A 21,328-nucleotide genomic window follows, 5' to 3' on the forward strand; every position below is an offset into this window, starting at 1 on the left:
ACGCGTCCAAGTACTCCACAGCGTGGCTGGCAAGAAAGGGTATAAAAGAAGAAAATCTAATGACATGGCCTCCTTGTTCACCTGATCTGAACCCCATTGAGAACCTGTGGTCCATCATCAAATGTGAGATTTACAAGGAGGGAAAACAGTACACCTCTCTGAACAGTGTCTGGGAGGCTGTGGTTGCTGCTGCACGCAATGTTGATGGTGAACAGATCAAAACACTGACAGAATCCATGGATGGCAGGCTTTTGAGTCTCCTTGCAAAGAAAGGTGGCTATATTGGTCACTGATTTGTTTTTGTTTTGTTTTTGAATGTCAGAAATGTACATTTGTGAATGTTGAGATGTTATATTGGTTTCACTGGTAAAAATAAATAATTGAAATGGGTATATATTTGTTTTTTGTTAAGTTGCCTAATAATTATGCACAGTAATAGTCACCTGCACACACAGATATCCCCCTAAAATAGCTATAACTAAAAACAAACTAAAAACTACTTCCAAAACTATTCAGCTTTGATATTAATGAGTTTTTTGGGTTCATTGAGAACATGGTTGTTGTTCAATAATAAAATTAATCCTCAAAAATACAACTTGCCTAATAATTCTGCACTCCCTGTATAGCGAGCAGCATAAAAAGAAACATTTTTTTTAATACTGGCTGCTTTAGATATATTTGAAAAAGATTTAAAGGAATTATTATTAGAAGTAAATAAGTGTTGTATCTTAAGAGAAAATTCTATACAGAATGAGATAAGACGGGTAAATTACTGGCAAGAGCGTTAACAAAGAAAAATGTCATAAAAAATATCTAAACAATTAAAAATAATGAAAAATAATAGAATAACTAAAAAATGTTGAAACAATTTAAGTTATATTATAAAATATTATATAACTGATTTGTATGCTACATTATTTTCTAGATACATTAGCCAAACTAAACTAATAGCCCAATACTCCATGGATACTGCTTTAAAAGGTTCCAGGTATTGGATGTGGAAAGCAATTGGCTGACCTGTCTATGTCTCCTTGCTTGGTATGACCCACTAAATTATGACTTTGCACCAAAATCTTGAGTTAATAGGGCTGTATCAGGGTTGGCAAGTATATATCCGTGTTATGGTCTGTGTAGGGTTGCCAACTGTTTTTATTCATAAATACATATTTCTATATACATATTTCTATATATATGTATGATGTTTTTTTTGTGGTAAAATATATATCCATACCTATGTATACATGATTATATATAGGTATAGATATATACAGATATATATAGAAATACCTATTTATAAATACATAGAACATATTCCCCTATGTGCAGAACATTGGAATGTGAAATACTTACAATAAATACACAGTTAAAGGGACACTGAACCCAAAAATTTTCTCTCGTGATTCAGATAGAGCATGACATTTTAAAGCAACTTTCTAATTTACTTCTATTATCAAATTTTCTTAATTCTCTTGGTATCTTTATTTGAATTCCAAGCATGTAAGTTTAGATGCCGGCCCATTTTTGGTGAACAACCTGGGTTGTTCTTGCTGATTGGTGGATAAATTCATTCACCAATAAAAAAGTGCTATCCAGAGTCCTGGACCAAAAAAGAAGCTTAGATGCCTTCTTTTTCAAATAAAGATAGCAAGTGAACAAAGAAAAATTGATAATATCAGTAAATTAGAAAGTTGCTTAAAATTACATGCTCTATCTGAATCATGAAAGAAAAAATTTGGGTTCAGTGTCCCTTTAAACACTTTATTAAATATGAATAGTGCATAAATATGTTTTTACATGTTTTCCTCTACTTAAAGGGACATTTTACACTAGATTTTTCTCTGCATAAATGTTTTGTAGATGATACATTTATATAACCCATCTGGGAGTGTTTTTGTAAAAATGTATAGTTTTGCTTATTTTTAAATAACATTGTGCTGATTTTCAGACTCCTAACCAAGCCCCACATTTATAGATGTATACTGATGTATGCATACTTCAGATTGCTTCTGTTTGTATAATGGGTCTTTTCATATGCAGGGGAGGGGGAGGTTCCACTGGATTTTTATATCAGTATCTGTGCATATTCTTCTTTATGGTAGTGTATATTACTTGCAGCTAAATGAAAATTGGTAAATACTGTCCCTTTAACTGCAAAGGATTCCAATGCACTTAAGTATATTTCTATATATGTATACTTATGTCTGTAAATACATATATACACATATAAGTACATAAATACATATGTACACACACTATATATATATATATATATATATATATAGTTGTGCTCATAAGTTTAAATACCCTGGCAGAATTTAAGATTTCTTGGCCATTTTTCAGAGAATATGAATGATAACACAAAAACTTTTCTTTCACTCATGGTTAGTGTTTGGCTGAAGCCATGTATTATCATTCAACTGTGTTTACTCTTTTTAAATCATAATGACAACAGAAACTACCCAAATTACCCTGATCAAAAGTTTACATACCTTGGTGATTTTGACCTGATAACATGCACACAAGTTGACACAAAGGGGTTTGAATGGCTATTAAAGGTTACCATCCTCACCTGTGATCTGTTGTCTTGTAATTAGTGTGTGTGTATAAAAGGTCAATGAGTTTCTGGACTCCTGACAGACCCTTGCATCTTTCATCCAGTGCTGCACTGACGATTCTGGATTCTGAGTCATGGGGAAAGCAAAATAATTGTCAAAGGATCTGTGGGAAATGGTAGTTGAACTGTATAAAACAGGAAAGGGATATTAAAAGATATCCAAGGAATTGAGAATGCAAATCAACAGTGTTCAAACTCTAATAAAGAAGTGGAAAATGAGAGGTTCTGTTGAAACCAAACCACGGTCAGGTAGACCAACTAAAATTTCAGCCACAACTACCAGGAAAATTGTTCGGGATGCAAAGACAAACCCACAAACTTCAGGTGATATACAGGACATGTGGTGTGGCTGTTTCAAGATGCACAATAAGGAGGCACTTGAAGAAAGATGGGCTGCATGGTCGAGTCACCAGAAGAAAGCCATTACTACGCAAATGCCACAAAGTATCCCACTTACAATACGCCAAACAGCACAGAGACAGGCCTCAAACCTTCTGGCACAAAGTCATTTGGAGTGATGAGACCAAAATTGAGCTTTTTTGGCCAAAACCATAGACGCTACATTTGGAGAGGAGTCAACAAGGCCTATGATGAAAGGTACACCATTCCTACTGTGAAACAAGGAGGTGGATTGCTGATGTTTTGGGGATGTGTGAGCTACAAAGCCACAGGAAATTTGGTCAGAATTGATGGCAAGATGAATGCAGTATGTTAACAAACAGAACGCCTCATTTTCCACTTCTTGATTAGAGTTTGAACACTGCTGATTTGCATTCTCAATTCCTTGGATATCTTTTTATATCCCATTCCTGTTTTATTACAGTTCAACTACCTTTTTCCCACAGATCCTTTGACAATTCTTTTTCTTTCCCCATGACTCAGAATCCAGAAACGTCAGTGCAGCACTGGATGGAAGATGCAAGGGTCTGTCAGGAGTCCAGAAACTAATTTACCTTTTATACATACACACACTAATTACAAGCAAACAGATCACAGGTGAGGATGGTTACCTTTAATAGCCATTCAAACCCCTTTGAGTCAACTTGTGTGCATGTTATCAGGCCAAAATCACCAGGGTATGTAAACTTTTGATCAGGGTCATTTGGGTAATTTCTGTTGTCATTATGATTTAAAAAGAGTAAACACAGTTGATTGATAATAAATTGCTTCAGCCAAACACTAACCATGAGTGAAAGAAAATGTTATTGTGTTATCATTCATATTCTCTGAAAAATGGCCAAGAAATCATAAATTCTGCCAGGGTATGTAAACTTATGAGCACAACTGTATATATACATACATATCCATCTTTAGACATGTATCCAGTATGTATGTATCTCAATGTTAAAGCCCTTTGCAAGCCTTTTTTTCCTAACACCTGAGACCTCATATCTTTGAGACCTTATAACTTTTTTGTGCAATATTTTTTTTTATAATTTTTATTACATGGTGTTATCATGTGTGTGTTTACTTTGTAATGTATTTTTTTTAACAAGCTTTATTGAATGTTTTACATAAAGGCATACATTATACATAAAAAATTGGCTGGTACATGCAATCTTTTGTGTTGTTTCTCGAACAATAAGTCTGATCCAAATCATCTCTATGGGGTAGATTTTTGAAGAAGCGGATGCTGCTTCCGACCCACTCCGCTTCAGTTCCGCCTGAAGCGGAAGTTAAGAAGCAGCGGCCCTAGGACTGCTGCTCCCTAACTCGTCCACCACCTCTGAGGTGGCGGACAGCAATCAGCCCGATCGAATAAGATCGGGTTGATTTACACCCCCGATTGGCTGCGAATCTGCAGGGGACAGAATTGCACCAGCAGTTCACAAGAACTGCTGGTGCAATGATAAATACCGACAGCATATGCTGTTGGCATTTATCAATGTGCGGTGGACATGATACACTACATCGTATCATGTCCGTCCGCACAATAATAAATTGACCCCTGTAAGTCAATATGCCGATTTATATTAACAGGAGTTGCGAACATTAAGTAGGTCACGTTTACAGGTCCTGTTTTTTTCACCCTATAGACTTTGAGGCTGTGTTCCCGTTCATAGCTTGTAAGTATAAACTTTAACATGTATAACAGTAAATTAACAATAAGAGTATTGACATCACTATGTGCCGACGGTAGATAAGAGGAAAAGAAAAGTTGTTTGCACAGAGTGTAAGATGGAATGGGGTTCACTGAGGTGTAGGGAATAAGTACAGGTGTTTATGTATTTGTACATAAGGGATCAGCACAAGCACAACAAAAATAATACAGTAAAGTCTGTGACAAGTGTCCGGTGCAACACCTTAGAGACCCCCCTCACTGGGTCTCAGTGTGTAGCAAACAAAAAGAACCAAAGGTGGCACACGGTAAAGGTAAAACAGGTATCCAATCAGCATAGATGGGAGTGGTCCAAAGGATTGACATCATCACAATTCATTTCATTGCATTCATAGTATTAACCCATGACTCCCCATAGCTGAAGTGCATACCAGATTAAAAACAGATGCAGCAAGTTACCAACCATTTCATATGAACACATATTAAATGTATCCGTGCCCAAATAAATTTGAGTCTATCATCTCATAATAAAAATTCCCTATTTGGTCCCTTTGGATGCATGGTGTTAAGCTGCCAGATCCACTTTGCTTCTCAAGTGGTTAACACCTTTAAACAGGAGGTGGGGGAACGAAAATGGCGAAAATTCAAACGTGACAAACATGATTACAATGTGGGCAATGTGTATAGATGGAACTGCCCACGACGGAGGATGGCCAATAGTGGGCCGAGATGGGCAGGGTCACAACAGGGACCACTGAGAGATACAGACAGCAGTGCCGCATCTAGCTCTGACAGTTCGGGTTCCGGATGCACACAGACCCTCAATACACAGGATATGCCAGCCACCACCTCCACAGCTTCTTCATCCTCTACTTTTTTAGGGGAGCACCAGCAAGATGTGAAAGATCGAGGCGGACCAGATGAGGGGTAAGCGTAGGTAGGAGGCGTGGGGACATATCACTTTTTCATACACTTTTATTATGAGGTGATAGGCTTAAATTTATTTTATGCACTTCAGCTATGGGGAGTCAAGGGTTAATACTACGAATGCAATGAAATGACCTGTGATGATGTCAATCCTTTGGACCACTCCCATATATGCTGATTGGGTACCTGTTTTATTGTTGTATTTATAAAATGTGTGTAATATGCATTTGTTATTAGCTTGAGAAAGGGACAAGTGCCACGAAACGTTGCACATCCTAATAAAGGTATAGTTCCTTTACCGTGTACAGGTGTTTATACATCAACAACGTTGTTACAGGGACGTGTTGTTCCAAATGTCCAACATCATCTCATGAACTTCTATTTTCCGAATTTTAAAGTAATGGTAATCATTTTAAAGTAATGGTATCGTTCTAATAATAGTACATTGGATACCTGGGAATACCATTCTGTTGTAGTCGGGATAGTTTGGGTCTTTCATTTTTTAGGTATTAGCTTTTTGGCTCTGGTAAGCATTATCAGTAAAAGGGCTAGTTTAGCTTCATCTTTAATTTTAGGCAAAGCATGGAAGAGTATGACTTCATGAGTGTTAGGAATGATCACATTGTTTGTCTGATATTATTCCAAGAATTTCTGACCAGAAACAATTCAGTTTCGGGCAGGACCACCATATATGGAGTAGGGAACCCTCTCCGTTGCATCCCCTCCAGATTGAGCTATCATCCTATTGACTGATTGAAACAGCCAAAAGGATTTTAGCAGTTCTAATCCTATTGGCTGATTGGAACAGCCAATAGGATTTTAGCAGCTCTAATCCTATTGGCTGATTGAAATCTTTCAGCCAACAGGAATGCAAGGGATACCATCTTGGATGACATCACTTGCATTGAAGTTCCAGTTTACGGCAGTGACTGTATGAAGAGGATGCTCCACGCCGAATGTCTTCAGGATGGACCCGCTCTGCGCTGGATGGATGAAGATAGAAGATGCCGTCTGGATGAAGACTTCTTGCCGCCTGGATGAAGATGGAAGAGGCTGTCCGGATGAAGACTTCTTGCCATACTTCGCTGGCTGGATGGATTCTTCAATCAACTGTAAGTGGATCGTCGGAGGTTAGTGTTAGGTCTTTTTAAGGTTTTTTTGGATTGGTTTTATTTTTAGATTAGGGTCTGGGCATGTAAAAGAGCTGAATGCCCTTTTAAGGGCCATGCCCATACAAATGCCCTTTTCAGGGCAATAGGGAGCTTAGTTTTTTTTAGATAGTTATTTTATTTGGCGTGGTTTGTTGTGGGGGTGGTGGGTTTTACTGTTGGGGGGTGTTTGTATTTTTTTTTTTACAGGTAAAAGAGCTGATATCTTTGGGGCAATGCCCCACAAAAGGATCTTTTAAGGGATATTGGCAGTTTATTGTAGGCTAGGGTTTTTTTTTATTTTGTTTTTTTTTATTTTTATTTTGATAGGGCTATTAGATTAGGTGTAATTCTTTTTTATTTTTGAGAATTTCTTTCTTATTTTTTGTAATTTACTTATTTTTTTTTTTTAGTAATTTTAGTGTTTCGTTTTTTTTTGTAATGTTAGGTTTTAGTATAAGGCAGGTTAGGTTTTATTTCACAGGTAAGTTTGTATTTATTTTAACTAGGTAGTTATTAAATAGTTAATAACTATTTACTAACTAGTCTACCTAGTTTAAATAAATACAAACTTACCTGTGAAATGAAAATAAAACCTAAGCTAGCTACAATATAACTATTAGTTATATTGTAGCTAGCTTAGGTTTTATTTTACAGTTAAGTTTGTATTTCGTTTTAGTTATTATTTAGTTAATAATTGTAACTTTAGTTTAGCTCTATTTTAATTATGTTAAAGTTAGGGGGTGTTATGGTTAGGGCTACGTTAGGGTTAGTGTTATGTTTAGGGGTTAATGGATTTATTTAGTGGCAGTGATGTGGGAGGCCAGAGGTTTAGGGGTTAATAACTTTAGTATAGTGGCAACGACATTGGGAGCGGCAGATTAGGGGTTAATAGTTTTATGTAGGTGGCTACGATGTTGGGGGTGGCAGATTATAGGTTAATAACTGTATGTAGGTGGCGGCGATATCGGGGGTGGAAGATTAGGGGTTAATAACTGTATGTCAGTGGCAGCGATACCGGGGGAGGCAGATTAGGGGCTAATAACTGTATGTAGGTGGCGGCGATGTCGGGGGCAGCAGATTAGAGGTGTTTAGACTCAGGGTTTATGTTAGGGTGTTAGGTTTATACATTAGTTTTAATTTACCCATAGACATCAATAGGGCTGCGTTAAGGAGCTTTTCATTCCGCGATCACAGGTGTTAGGCTTTTTTTGCTGGCTCTCCCCATTGATGTCTATGGGGAAATCGTGCACGAGCACGTCAAAGCAGCACTTGATTTCGGTGCGGTATGGAGCTCAACGCAACCATTTAGTCCGCACAAGCCTGCTTTTTTTAAACCTGCAATACCAGCTCTATAGGGAGGTGAAATAACGCCGCTTTTGTGGCGGTCGTTAAAATCCCTATAGCGCTCAAAACTCGTAATCTAGCTGAATGTTAATTAAATTTCTAACTCTTCATTCTATATTTTATAACTCCACAGACGGTCACATAATACATACTACGTGGAATCCTATGCACCATACCTAGATATATCAGTGAGAATAACAATTAATAAAACTGTATATGATTCGCCTTTCAGCAGAAGATTGTCCACTCCACTCAGCTCGAGCTTTTATCTAATTTGTCCACTAATAACCACACCTGGATGACCTGACACAGGCCTCGCTTCCATTGAGTTGTAATTCAGTTTGCGTGCACTTGCAAACCGTTAAATATGCTGTCGAAAGCAATATAGTTTAACGACTGTTTCCAATGGCATGTTATACCTCAATATCGGCAGCCGGACTTCGGCTGCCGAAAAGATCTTCGCGTCCCATAGAAAGTAATAGAAGCCGTTAATCGATAAATTATACCAGGTTTCCAATGAAAGCGCTAACCATTAATACACTGTCGAAGGCTGTCGATACATTGAGACATATTACCCCCAGCTCAACTAGGTGTAAAAGAGGAAAATTGTGCTTTTTGAGACCTATTTTCTATTGAAATGATAAAACTTGCAAATAATGCAAGTGTTTTAATGTAGAAATAAATTGTTATAAGTAATATTTATTGTTGTCTCATGTATAGAAATAGTTGAACTTATATTCTAATAGAAATATCAGTATATCTTTAAATATAATAATATATGCAAGAACATATCTACAGAATGCAAACTAGACCTATGCCTAGGGCAGCAATCAATATTACTTATATTTATGAAGTGTTAAATATAATTATATTAGAAAATAGTATTTGATTATTAAAAATATGGATAAGTGTTTCTTTATTTTTCTTGAGAGGTGATCACCGGTAAGGAGCACGGACGTTAAACGTAAATTCTATAGTGTAAGGTCGGGTTACCTTAGCAACTAATTGATTTTCAAGAAATCTGACGTCAGATGGAAGCGTTAACACAACGTTAACTTACAGCTACACGAAAAGAGCGACTGCACGCTATCCGCAAAATATTTCAATGGAAACCTGGTACTAAAATGGAGCCGTAAATTACTTTTAGCTGTCGGCCGCTTCGGTAGCTTACGGCTCCATTTTTAACGACTCAATGGAAGCGAGGCCACAGTGGGGTATTATCGTGTTGCTTTAATATTTTGTCAGTTCTTTCTATTTTAACCCTTCTATACTCTCTGAACTCTCCTACTCACCTCCTTTATCTATCTCCTCAGTCTGCCCAAGACCTGGGGAGTCTGCCTGTTAATAGCGCCATACTGAAATACTCAGATTTGCCATTGTCTAATGCGCAGTGTAGAGTTGTAATGTATTTTTTTTTTTTTAGTTTTCAAACAAGCTTTATTCATTAACAAGAGATATACAATGTCGAGCAGAGCAAAGTGATATGGCTAAAACAACATAAACATAGATTAACACAATAAGTCTTTGAATAGTATTGCCAAAAACAGTACTCTTGTCAGTGACTGCATTGCATTGGTCCATCGATTTTGAGCTTGTTCCCTCGATAATGTGGGCTGCAAAAAGAGTCCAGTGATACTAACAAGTTATAAGCTAACAATTTATACATCAGGTGTTATTATATTTATTTCAATAAGGATACCCAGCATAAATTTTGCACAGTGCTGGGTGTATCTGAATACCTGATGAATGCACTCAGATGAGTGCAGAGGTAAGGAAACGACAGTGAGAGAAAGAAACGAAAGGGGGTCAGCGGGGGGGAATGAAGGGATGTGTAAAAGAGGGTAAAGGAGAGAAGAGAGAAAAAAAAAAAAAAAAAAAAAAGAGAAATAAAAAAAAGGGGGGGGGGGATTTGTTTCCACTCTCTCTCTCCCTCGCGGGGGGGGGGGGAACGAACGAACCAAGGGGGAAGTCTATTGGGACAGTCAGAAGATGTGAGTCGGCGAGAGTTATCTCCGGGGGCTGGAGGACTACAGACCCCTGCCTTCCCATGTTAATACCATCATCTCGTGTGTTGCTAATTTACCGTTTTTTAGGTAATGGTAGCGTTCTAGTCGTAGCAAATCCTCCACTCTAGCCCTCCACTCCTGGACACTGGGAACTTGCGGGCTCTTCCAGTGGGCTGGGATGAGCGCTTTTGCTCCATTTAGCATCAATATGAGCAGGAAATATTTATCTTCCCTCGTGATCTTAGGAAGCTCATGGTAGATTAGGTATGTTGGTTTTGGGGGGAGTATGATATTCAGAACTTTGCTCATTACTCCCAGCACCTCCTCCCAGAAAGGTCGTATGTGTGGACACATCCACCAGATATGAAGAAGAGATCCCTCTTCTCCGCAACCCCTCCAGCACCCCCCACCCGAGCGAGGATAGATTTTTTGTAGTCTTTGAGGAGTCAAATACCACCTACTTAAGTATTTATAATGCATTTCTTGCATTTTCGCGGATGTCGAGGCCCTTTTGGCTCTCGCAAAGATCTTTGTCCATTCTTTGGGTGGTATCTCTGTCCCAAGCTCGGTCTGCCAAGCAGTGGTGTACGATGGGAGCGTGGCTCCCCCCTTCGTCAGTAAAATTTTGTAGAGTCGCGATATGAGATGAGTTGGTATTTGTTGTTGAGTACATAACACTTCAAACAGAGTTCTGTCTCTGGTCAATGCTCCTCGTTCCTTGTGTGTTTCAAGGTAGTGAGCCATCTGTGCAACTCTGAACCATGATGAAAATATGGTCCTGTCCCAGTCCACCAACTCAGCCTGTGGTTTAAGTTTGCCTTGTTGTAAGATATTGGAAATGGTTATGTCTGCCAGTTCATAAGGGTCCCCCTGAGCATGTGATTTAATTACCATGCCCAGATCTGGGTTTTCCCTTATCGGGATGTTTGGTGATGCAAGTGTGGACACATACTTGCCCTCTACCATTAGTTTGTCCCAGGCTTTGAGGGTTTCAGCTATCATAGGGTATAATATAGCTGGTTCCGGTCGATTCCCCGCTGAGACCCAGGCCAGAGACCCCACGTTTCCACGTTTGAGGATCTCGTTATCCAGTTGTATCCACCTCTTGTTATTAGAGTTCCTGCACCATTCCACAATCCTCTGGAGAGAGATAGCTCTTTGGTACTCTCCCAGGAGGGGGATTCCCAGACCCCCACTATTTCTAGGTAAATATAATGTTTGTTTTCTGATGCGTGGTCTTATCCCGTTCCAGATATACGCCTCCATGGCCGACTGGATTTGGTGGATGTAGTGAGATGCCGCCATAGCAGGGATCGTTTGCATAATATATAGCACCCTTGGTAAGATGTTCATCTTCACCACCCCTATGCGGCCCATCCAAGAGATTGTTTTTTTTTTCCAGTTGGAAAGATCCTTGCAAATCTCATTGCAGATATTTTTATAATTCAGGGATATTGTTTCTGCTATGTTGGATGTGAGTGTGATTCCTAAATATTTGATTTTATGCGTGGCAATCTGTATCGGGCAATTGGTTCCCAGGGCGGCAAAGGCCTCTGCTGGTTCGGATATATTTAAAATCTCGGATTTTTGGGGATTGAGGAGAAAGTTCGAGACTTTTCCGTATGCCGCGAACTCCGCTAGCACTGCTCTTAAGGAGTCGGACGAGTCCGATATGGTAAGGAGGACATCGTCGGCATACATGGATAATTTGTGCTCAGTATTGCCCACCGTAAACCCTCTCACCGCCGAATTAGCTCTGATTTTGCTTGCCAATATTTCAATGGTGAGGGCGAACAAAAGCGGCGAGAGGGGACACCCCTGTCTCGTTCCGTTCTTGATCAAGAATGTGTCCGAGAGGGTACCGTTTACTCTAACCCTTGCGTTTGGGGTTGAGTAGAGAGACATCACTTTATTTGTGAAATTAGGCCCAAAGCCGAATTTTTGTAGCGTTAACCGAATAAATGACCAGCTGACTCGGTCAAACGCTTTCTCCGCGTCTGTTGTGACCAGAGAGAGCGGTTTGTCATGGACATGGGCATAGGTTATTAACTGTAAGACTTTAAGGGTGTTATCCCTGGCTTCGCGTGCGGGTATGAATCCGACTTGTTCAGTTGAGATTAAATCTGGGAGGAATCTGTTTAGGCGTGTGGCCAAGACCTTTGCAAGTATCTTCACATCTGAGTTAAGTAAAGATATAGGCCTGAAATTCTCTGGTCTATCCGGAGACTTCCCTGGCTTGGGAAGGACCGTAATGTAGGCCTCTAACATAGAGCCCGGGAGAACTGGGTCATCCGCCAGTGAATTGAACATATTGGTTAGTTCCGGGACAAGAATATCTGTATAATGTTTATAGTATTTCAGGCCAAAGCCATCTGGTCCCGGGGCCTTACCCGAAGGGAGGTCTTTAATGGCCTTTTGGACTTCTTCTTTTGTAAACGGGGATTCCAGAGAATCCATGTCCTCAGTTGTGAGTATGGGAAGCTCGATCCCCTCAAGATATTGAAGGATATCCTCTTTTTCCTGGTCTCGGGAGGGGGTAACCCCTTCCTGCCGGGAGTTATGCAAATTATATAAGGAGTTGTAATAAGCCCTGAAAACCTCTGCAATGGACTCTCCGTCCATTCTATCCTTTCCCTCCTTGTCCTTCACTTGGCGCACATATGCTTTCAGTTTTTTCCTCGCTAGTGCCCTGGCAAGGAGCTTACCGGGCTTGTCCCCCTGCTCAAAAAACAGTTGTCTCAGCATGAGAGCCTGTCTCTGATATTCTTCTTGCAAGAACTGCAGAAGGGTTTCCCTGGCTCGGGTCAGTCGAGCCAGCTCAACTTCGTCATGCGGGCTCGCCTTGTGGAGTAATTCTGAATTTTCAACTTGAGACAGTAGAGCGGTATAACGCTCTCTTCGCAATCTTTTAAGCCTTGCTCTCCGCTTAATCAGTAGGCCTCTGATAGTGCACTTGTGCGCTTCCCAGATGGTGGTATCTTTAGTCTGGTCATCAGAATTGATGCGGAAAAATTCAGTCAGGGATTTCCGGATATCAGAGTTGAATACCGGGTCATCCAGTAACGTGTCCTCTAATCTCCACATAAAGGGAGTAAGTGGGGTACTAGGCCATTGTATGGAACATGCCACTGGAGCGTGATCGGACCAGGTGATAGCAGAAATATGACTGCTTTTGGTGATTATTAAACCCATTGAGTCCGTGAACAGGTAATCGATTCTAGAATACTTTCTATGTGGGTGCGAATAGAAAGTATAATTTTTATCTAGAGGGTGGTGTGTCCGCCATATGTCATGAACCGCGATTTCCGTTAATGAGGTTGCCATTCGTTTCAAGGTTTTCTGAGAGGCGCTGGAGACGCCATTGGAGGTGTCAAGAGAGGGGTCGAGGGAGGCGTTGAGGTCCCCCCCAAGAAAGAGAACACCCACCTGGAGCTCGAGAATTTTGCGGGTGACCCTCTGTAGGAAGAGGTGCTGGGATACATTGGGGCTGTACACATTTGCAAGTGTTATCGGTCTCCCAAACAAGGAGCCGGTGAGTATCAGAAATCTGCCTTCTGGGTCCCTGTGGGCTTGTGACAGTTGGAAGGGCACTTTCTCACTAAAGAGAATACCTACCCCGTTTTTTTTCACAGGGCCGGACGCAAAATATGCAGTTGGGTAATGACGGTTGTGCCATCTCGGTTCATGTGTGACCGAGAAGTGAGTCTCTTGAAAAAATATAATGTCTCCTCCCATTCTTTGCATATCTTTTAAAACAATCGAGCGTTTGTTAGGGCTATTGAGTCCCTTCGTGTTTACAGAGATTAGCTCAATTGGGTGGGACCTGTGTCTCCACCGTTGAGGCGCCATTTTGGTCTGGGGGCTGAGGGAGGGTCAGTGGGGCTTATACAAGGGATGTGTGGAGGAAGAGAGAAAGGAAGAGGAGAAGAAGAAAAAAAAAAAAAAAAAAGGGGGGGGGGGAGAGGGAGGAGGTAAGAAAGTGTCCTCTCAAAAGAAGAACAAATTTAGTAGCAAAAAGTGTTATTTACAAATAAATCAAACCACGTGAACTATAGTAACAGCAATGAACAATACGGTTCTGTTAGAACAATAAACAATTTCAACTACTTTATCAGGCAGGGGTAGTTGTCCCTGTGTGAATTGCATTGTATATAAACCAGTAATATAATCTTTGTAACTCAGAATAATCTATGCTAACGAAATGTAGAACTTAAGCAAATCCCCATAATTTTTAAGACCGGGACAGAGGGCCTGGGGTTAATATGTGTAGGATGCAGTGCTGGATGATTCTAAGAGGGCAACCAGGATTATTGCCACAAGTGGGCGGCGCCCATTCTATCAAAGCTCCTAATGGGTTAGGCTTACCATGTATTATGGATTGAATTTTCATTTCTGATTGTGCCTATTTATGTGCCTATTGGGGTGTCTACACTGCGTCTCCTGGTTCATCAGGGCATCAGGGAGCATTTATAAACAGTGATTTCCCTCAATCTCAGCTAGAACATATACCCTTTTCAGGGGGTTGAAACTTGCAAAGTCAGCATTAAGGGGTAAGACATATTTTTTTTTTTTTTCCCCCTTTCCCTTCTTCTGTTTTCCCCCTATCTTCCCTCTCAATCTGTAGTTCAATGTTCCCTGTCTGGGCATGTCCTATTGGTTATGTAGCGGAGTGTAGGCATTTTTCCATCTGTACCCCCCAGGTAGTGAAGAGCATTAAATATCAGCAGGTTACACCGCCGTCTGTTGGATCATGGGGCAAAATCAGGGGGTTAATATGTGTAGGATGCAGTGCTGGATGATTCTAAGAGGGCAACCAGGGATATTGCCACAAGTGGGCGGTGCCCATTCTATCAAAGCTCCTGATGGGTTAGGCTTACCATGTATTATGGATTGAATTTTCATTTCTGATTGTGCCTGTCTGTGTGCCTATTGGGGTGTATATACTGCGTCTCCTGGTTCATCAGGGCATCAGGGAGCATTTACAAACAGTGATTTCCCTCAATCTCAGCTAGAACATATACCCTTTTCAGGGGGTTGAAACATGCAAAGTCAGCAATAAGGGGTGAGACATATTAGCATTTAAGTGGGTACAACAACAACACAAATACAATTATATTAAACTATAAAATTCACATGAACATACGACCTGCAAGTTCATCTGGAATGTCCATTACTCTGTCCCTGTGGCAAAAAGGGGCATGGTCCATGGAGGGTTGCTGCCAGGGGCCCTAGTAGATAGGGGATTTAGGATACAGCAACTTTCTCCAGATGCACTAGAAAAAGTCAATTTTGGGTTTACTGATTTTCTCCCCGACCCCCACCACGGACATTCCGTGGGGCAGCATCTTCGTCCTGGAGAGGACCAATATCTAGGCCAAGTGCTTGAGTAAATCCTGGGAGGTCCTCTGGGGTTCTGAGAATGTGGGTAGTGTTGTCTTTGGTAGCTATGAGGCATGTGGGAAACCCCCACCGATAAGGAATCCTTCTTTCTCTCAACGCCATGGTGATGTGCCGCAGGTCTCTTCTCTTTTGCAGTGTTGTGGGGCAAAGATCTGAATACACCTGGATCTCCGCTCCCCTGAATGTGATGGGGTGTTTTGTTCTGGCCAGTTTTAGGATCTCTTCTTTGTCCCTAAAGGAGAGAAATTTCAATATGACGTCTCTTGGAGGAGCTCTATTCGGAGGTTTTGGGCGTAGGGCCCTGTGTGCTCTCTCTATCTGCAACTCTTGTGCAGAATCGTTGTTTTTGAGATATCTGACGAATTCCTGGATGTACTGTAGTAAGGCAGGCGGATCTACAGCCTCGGAAATGCCCCTCAGCCGCAGGTTGTTCCGCCTGCTCCGATTTTCAAGATCCTCCACACGGTCCATCAAGGCTTGCACAGTGCCCTCCTGAGCCTGTAAGAGACTGGACTGTTGCTGCACGTCAGTGCTTAGAGTTTCGTGTTTTTCCTCTACCTGAGTGACACGTCTATCCACCGCCATAATATTTTTTTTAAGTTCCCCGAACATATTCTTAAAGTCCTGCATAGCACTCTTTATATCCTCTTTAGAGGAAAGATGGGTGATATCACTCTTTGTGAGATAGTTATGCATTGGTGTACAGAGCTCTTGATCTTGCATATGGGCTGAGGTGGGCTGCTCCACCGCTGCAAGTGTTGATTTACTAGGGGGTAAGGCTGTGTCTGCCGAGATCAAATAATTTTCCATAATTGATGATTGTGCACCTTTTTGTGGCTTGGGGTTCCTTCTGCTGGCCATGGATGAATGTTATAAAGTTCCCCAATTCACACCTATGTTTACTAGGTATTTGCAACTCTGTCCCTTTTTATTTTTTTGTCTTTTTCCCCTCTTTTATCCTCCTTTTCCTGTTTCTCTCCTATTTTTCTTTTTTTTCTTATTAAATCTGGCCTGTTTCTGTGATTGGGCTTTTTGTATGTGGCCCCCTTCTCAATGTTGCTATATAGTGGAGGGTGGTTTGGAGTGGCAGTGGGTGTTTAAGGCTACACCTGGATTCCCAAAGTGTTTTGGAGGGCAGATGACCCGGATAGGCCTATATGTGAGTTAACCCCTTTTAATCTTGCTGCCCCTTTTATTACCGGGACTCACCAGCCTCTTTGGGTGCTGTTCTCTGCTCCTGATGCCCTCCGGTGTGTTTCTGTCTATTCTCAGGGACTCGGGAGCTTCAAATGGCAGCCTGGAATGGATACCGCGTTAGGCTTTTGTTTACAGGGCTCTCGCCGCCAGTGTCTCGGCGGGCCACGTGGGTGCGGCCCTCACTCGGGCGTTGTAGTCTGCGGCAGAGTAGAAGGAGAAGGAGCACCGTTCCAGTGCTTCTGAAGGTTGGTCACTCCTTAGCTTTGTCCAGTGCGGGGGAACTTACAGAGCTCCGTATGCAGCTGCCAGGTCAGGTCCCGGTCCTCAGGGCCCTCTCTGCCTCCGTTTGTGGGTAAGCCGCATGGGTGTTCTATGAACGGTCGGGGGTGGTTCCGGAAGGCTACCGGCTCTTATGCTGTTAGGAAGTGCGCTCACCCCGGCCCCCTCTGATATAGTAAGTTGTGGGTCCGGAGCCTTTTTCCAGGTGTGTGCCTTTTACCGGGTGTGTGCCTTTCTTGTGACCGGGAGGTTCTCGGTCTTCTGCAGGGATTTGGCGTGCTCCTCACTAACTCCCCCAATTGGTGTATCGCAGGGTTCCAGGGTTGATATTGGGGATTGCCAAGTTTTTTTGAGACTAAAAAAGTTATTTAATCATGCTGAGTTTAAGCAATTTTCACCAGGGACTACAGAGCTCTAGGGAATAGCAGCCATCTCAGTTCATGGCTAGCTGTAATGTATTTTTGATGTGTTTTGCTTTGCACAACAGTTAACCAGAGCTCTGAGGTCACACCATCCCGACGCTGGTTAACTTCAATTGCACTCAAGCGATCATGTTTATTTCCAACTTGTAATTTGAAAAACCCAATGTGCGCAGACACCTGCGATAAACCTATTTTCACTTAGTTCTATTAGTTTCCTTTGTTTAAAAGCATATGGCTACACACATTTCTCTCTTCTTATTCGCTCATCTGATGTTTTCAAATAACTCCCAGTAGTGCATTGCTTCTCCCTCAACAAAGGATTCCAAGAGAATGAGGCAAATGTTATAGAAGTCATTTGGAAAATTGGTTCAAATTGTAGTCTCTTTCTGAACCTTGAAAGAAAGATTATGGGTTTCATGCACCTTTATTAAGCAATCTTAAATTTTCAAGAATGGAGTCAAGCTTCAAAATAACTAAAATCCCAGTTAAGAACCCACAGCATTAAAGCACAATCCTCTCACAAGCCCGGACCTCAGTCCACCACAATAATCCACTCCTCTCCCAAAGCCAAACACTCTCCATCTTCAAAATGGTGCCTGACCTGCTGCACGTTCTCCTCTATACTCCTAATGCCAGCCAAGTGTGCCCACACCAACAAGCCCCTGCTAGTGATGTCGCGAATAGTTCGCCGGCGAATAGTTCCCGGCGAACATAGCATGTTCGTGTTCGCCGCGGCGGGCGAACATATGCGATGTTCGATCCGCCCCCTATTCTTCATCATTGAGTAAACTTTGACCTTTTACCTCACAGTCAGAAGACACATTCCAGCCAATCAGCAGCAGACCCTCCCTTCCAGACCCTCCCACCTCCTGGACAGCATCCATTTTAGATTCATTTGGAAGCTGCATTCTTAGTGAGAGGAGGGACAGTGTAGCTGCTGCTGATTTAATAGGGAAATTGATAGCTAGGCTAGTGTATTCAGTGTCCACTACAGTCCTGAAGGACTCATCTGATCTCTGCTGTAAGAACAGCACCCCAAAAAGCCCTTTTTAGGGCTAGAACATCAGTCTGTTTTTTTTCCCCTGTGTAATCTAATTGCAGTTGCATGCCTGCCAAGCCACTTGCCCAGTGCCACCACTCATATCTGGTGTAACAGTAGTGTAAATTATAAAAAAACTAACTTTTTTGACTGTGAAACATCAGTCTGCTAGTGTAATCTAATTGCAGTTGCCTGCCTGCCAGAATGTGTGTCCAGGCCCACTTGCCCAGTGCCACCACTCATATCTGGTGTAACAGTAGTGTAAATTTAAAAAAAAAAACTTTTTTGACTGTGAAACATCAGTCTGCTAGTGTAATCTAATTGCAGTTGCCTGCCTGCCAGCGTGTGTGCCAGGCTCACAGCGTATACTGTGCCCACTTGCCCAGTGCCACCACTCATATCTGGTGTAACAATAGTGTAAATTTAAAAAAAAAACTTTTTTGACTGTGAAACATCAGTCTGCTTGTGTAATCTAATTGCAGTTGTCTGCCTGCCAGCGTGTGTGCCAGGCCCACTTGCCCAGTGCCACCACTCATATCTGGTGTAACAGTAGTATAAATTAAAAAAACAAAAAAACTTTTTTTGACTGTGGAACATCAGTCTGCTAGTGTAATCTAATTACAGTTGCCTGCCTGCCAGCGTGTGTGCCAGGCTCACAGCGTATACTGTGCCCACTTGCCCATTGCCACCACTCATATCTGGTGTAACAATAGTGTAAATATAAAAAAAAACTTTTTTGACTGTGAAACATCAGTCTGCTTGTGTAATCTAATTGCAGTTGCCTGCCTGCCAGCGTGTGTGCCAGGCCCACTTGCCCACTGCCACCACTCATATCTGGTGTAACAGTAGTGTCAATTTAAAAAAAAAAACTTTTTTGACTGTGAAACATCAGTCTGCTAGTGTAATCTAATTGCAGTTGCCTGCCAGCGTGTGTGCCAGGTCCACTTGCCCAGTGCCACCACTCATATCTGGTGTAACAGTAGTGTAAATTTAAAAAAAAACAACTTTTTTGACTGTGAAACATCAGTCTACTAGTGTAATCTAATTGCAGTTGCCTGCCTGCCAGCGTGTGTGCCAGGCTCACAGCGTATACTGTGCCCACTTGCCCAGTGCCACCACTCATATCTGGAGTAACAGTAGTGTAAATTTAAAAAAAAAAAAACTTTTTTGACTGTGAAAAATCAGTCTGCTTGTGTAATCTAATTGCAGTTGCCTGCCTGCCAGCGTGTGTGCCAGGCCCACTTGCCCAGTGCCACCACTCATATCTAGTGTAACAGTAGTGTAAATTAAAAAAAAACAAAACTTTTTTTGACTGTGAAACATCAGTCTGCTAGTGTAATCTAATTGCAGTTGCCTGCCTGCCAGCATGTGTGCCAGGCTCACAGCGTATACTGTGCCCACTTGCCCAGTGCCACCACTCATATCTGGTGTAACAGTAGTGTAAATTTAAAAAAAAAAACTTTTTTGACTGTGAAACATCAGTCTGCTTGTGTAATCTAATTGCAGTTGCCTGCCTGCCAGCTTGTGTACCAGGCCCACTTGCCCAGTGCCACCACTCATATCTGGTGTAAAAGTTGTGTAAATTTAAAAAAAAAAAAAAATTTTGACTGTGAAACATCAGTCTGCTAGTGTAATCTAATTGCAGTTGCCTGCCAGCGTGTGTGCCAGGTCCACTTGCCCAGTGCCACCACTCATATCTGGTGTAACAGTAGTGTAAATTTAAAAAAAAAAACTTTTTTGACTGTGAAACATCAGTCTACTAGTGTAATCTAATTGCAGTTGCCTGCCTGCCAGCGTGTGTGCCAGGCTCACAGCGTATACTGTGCCCACTTGCCCAGTGCCACCACTCATATCTGGAGTAACAGTAGTGTAAATTTAAAAAAAAAAAACTTTTTTGACTGTGAAAAATCAGTCTGCTTGTGTAATCTAATTGCAGTTGCCTGCCTGCCAGCGTGTGTGCCAGGCCCACTTGCCCAGTGCCACCACTCATATCTAGTGTAACAGTAGTGTAAATTTAAAAAAAACAAACTTTTTTGACTGTGAAACATCAGTCTGCTTGTGTAATCTAATTGCAGTTGCCTGCCTGCCAGCGTGTGTACCAAGCCCACTTGCCCAGTGCCACCACTCATATCTGGTGTAACAGTAGTGTAAATTTAAAAAAAAAACTACTTTTTTGACTGTGAAACATCAGTCTGCTAGTGTAATCTAATTGCAGTTGCCTGCCTGCCAGCGTGTGTGCCAGGCTCACAGCGTATACTGTGCCCACTTGCCCAGTGCCACCACTCATATCTGGTGTAACAGTAGTGTAAATTTAAAAAAAAAAACTTTTTTGACTGTGAAATATCAGTCTGCTTGTGTAATCTAATTGCAGTTGCCTGCCTGCCAGCGTGTGTGCCAGGCTCACAGCGTATACTGTGCCCACTTGCCCAGTGCCACCACTCATATCTTGTTTAATAGTAGTGTAAGTGTACATTTAAAAAAAAAAAACTTTTTGGACTGTGAAACATCAGTCTGCTTTTTTGTGTCAGGCTCACAGAGTATACTGTGCCCACTTGCCCAGTGGCACCACTCTTATCTTGTTTAATAGTAGTGTAAGTGTACATTTAAAAAAAACAACTTTTTGGACTGTGAAACATCAGTCTGCTTTTTTGTGTCAGGCTCACAGCGTATACTGTGCCCACTTGCCCAGTGCCACCACTCATATCTGGTGTAACAGTAGTGTAGATTTAAAAAAAAACAACACTTTTTTGACTGTGTTAAATAATAGCAGTCAGTTTCCTTCACACGTGTGCATTTCAGAGCCTGCTGCCAGGGCACAGTGTCACCCCAGTGCAACTCATATCTGGTGTAACAGTAGTGTAGATTTAAAAAAAAAACAACACATTTTTTT

This window comes from Bombina bombina, chromosome 2 (assembly GCF_027579735.1).
Source record: "Bombina bombina isolate aBomBom1 chromosome 2, aBomBom1.pri, whole genome shotgun sequence".
NCBI classification, from domain to species: Eukaryota; Metazoa; Chordata; class Amphibia; order Anura; family Bombinatoridae; genus Bombina; species Bombina bombina.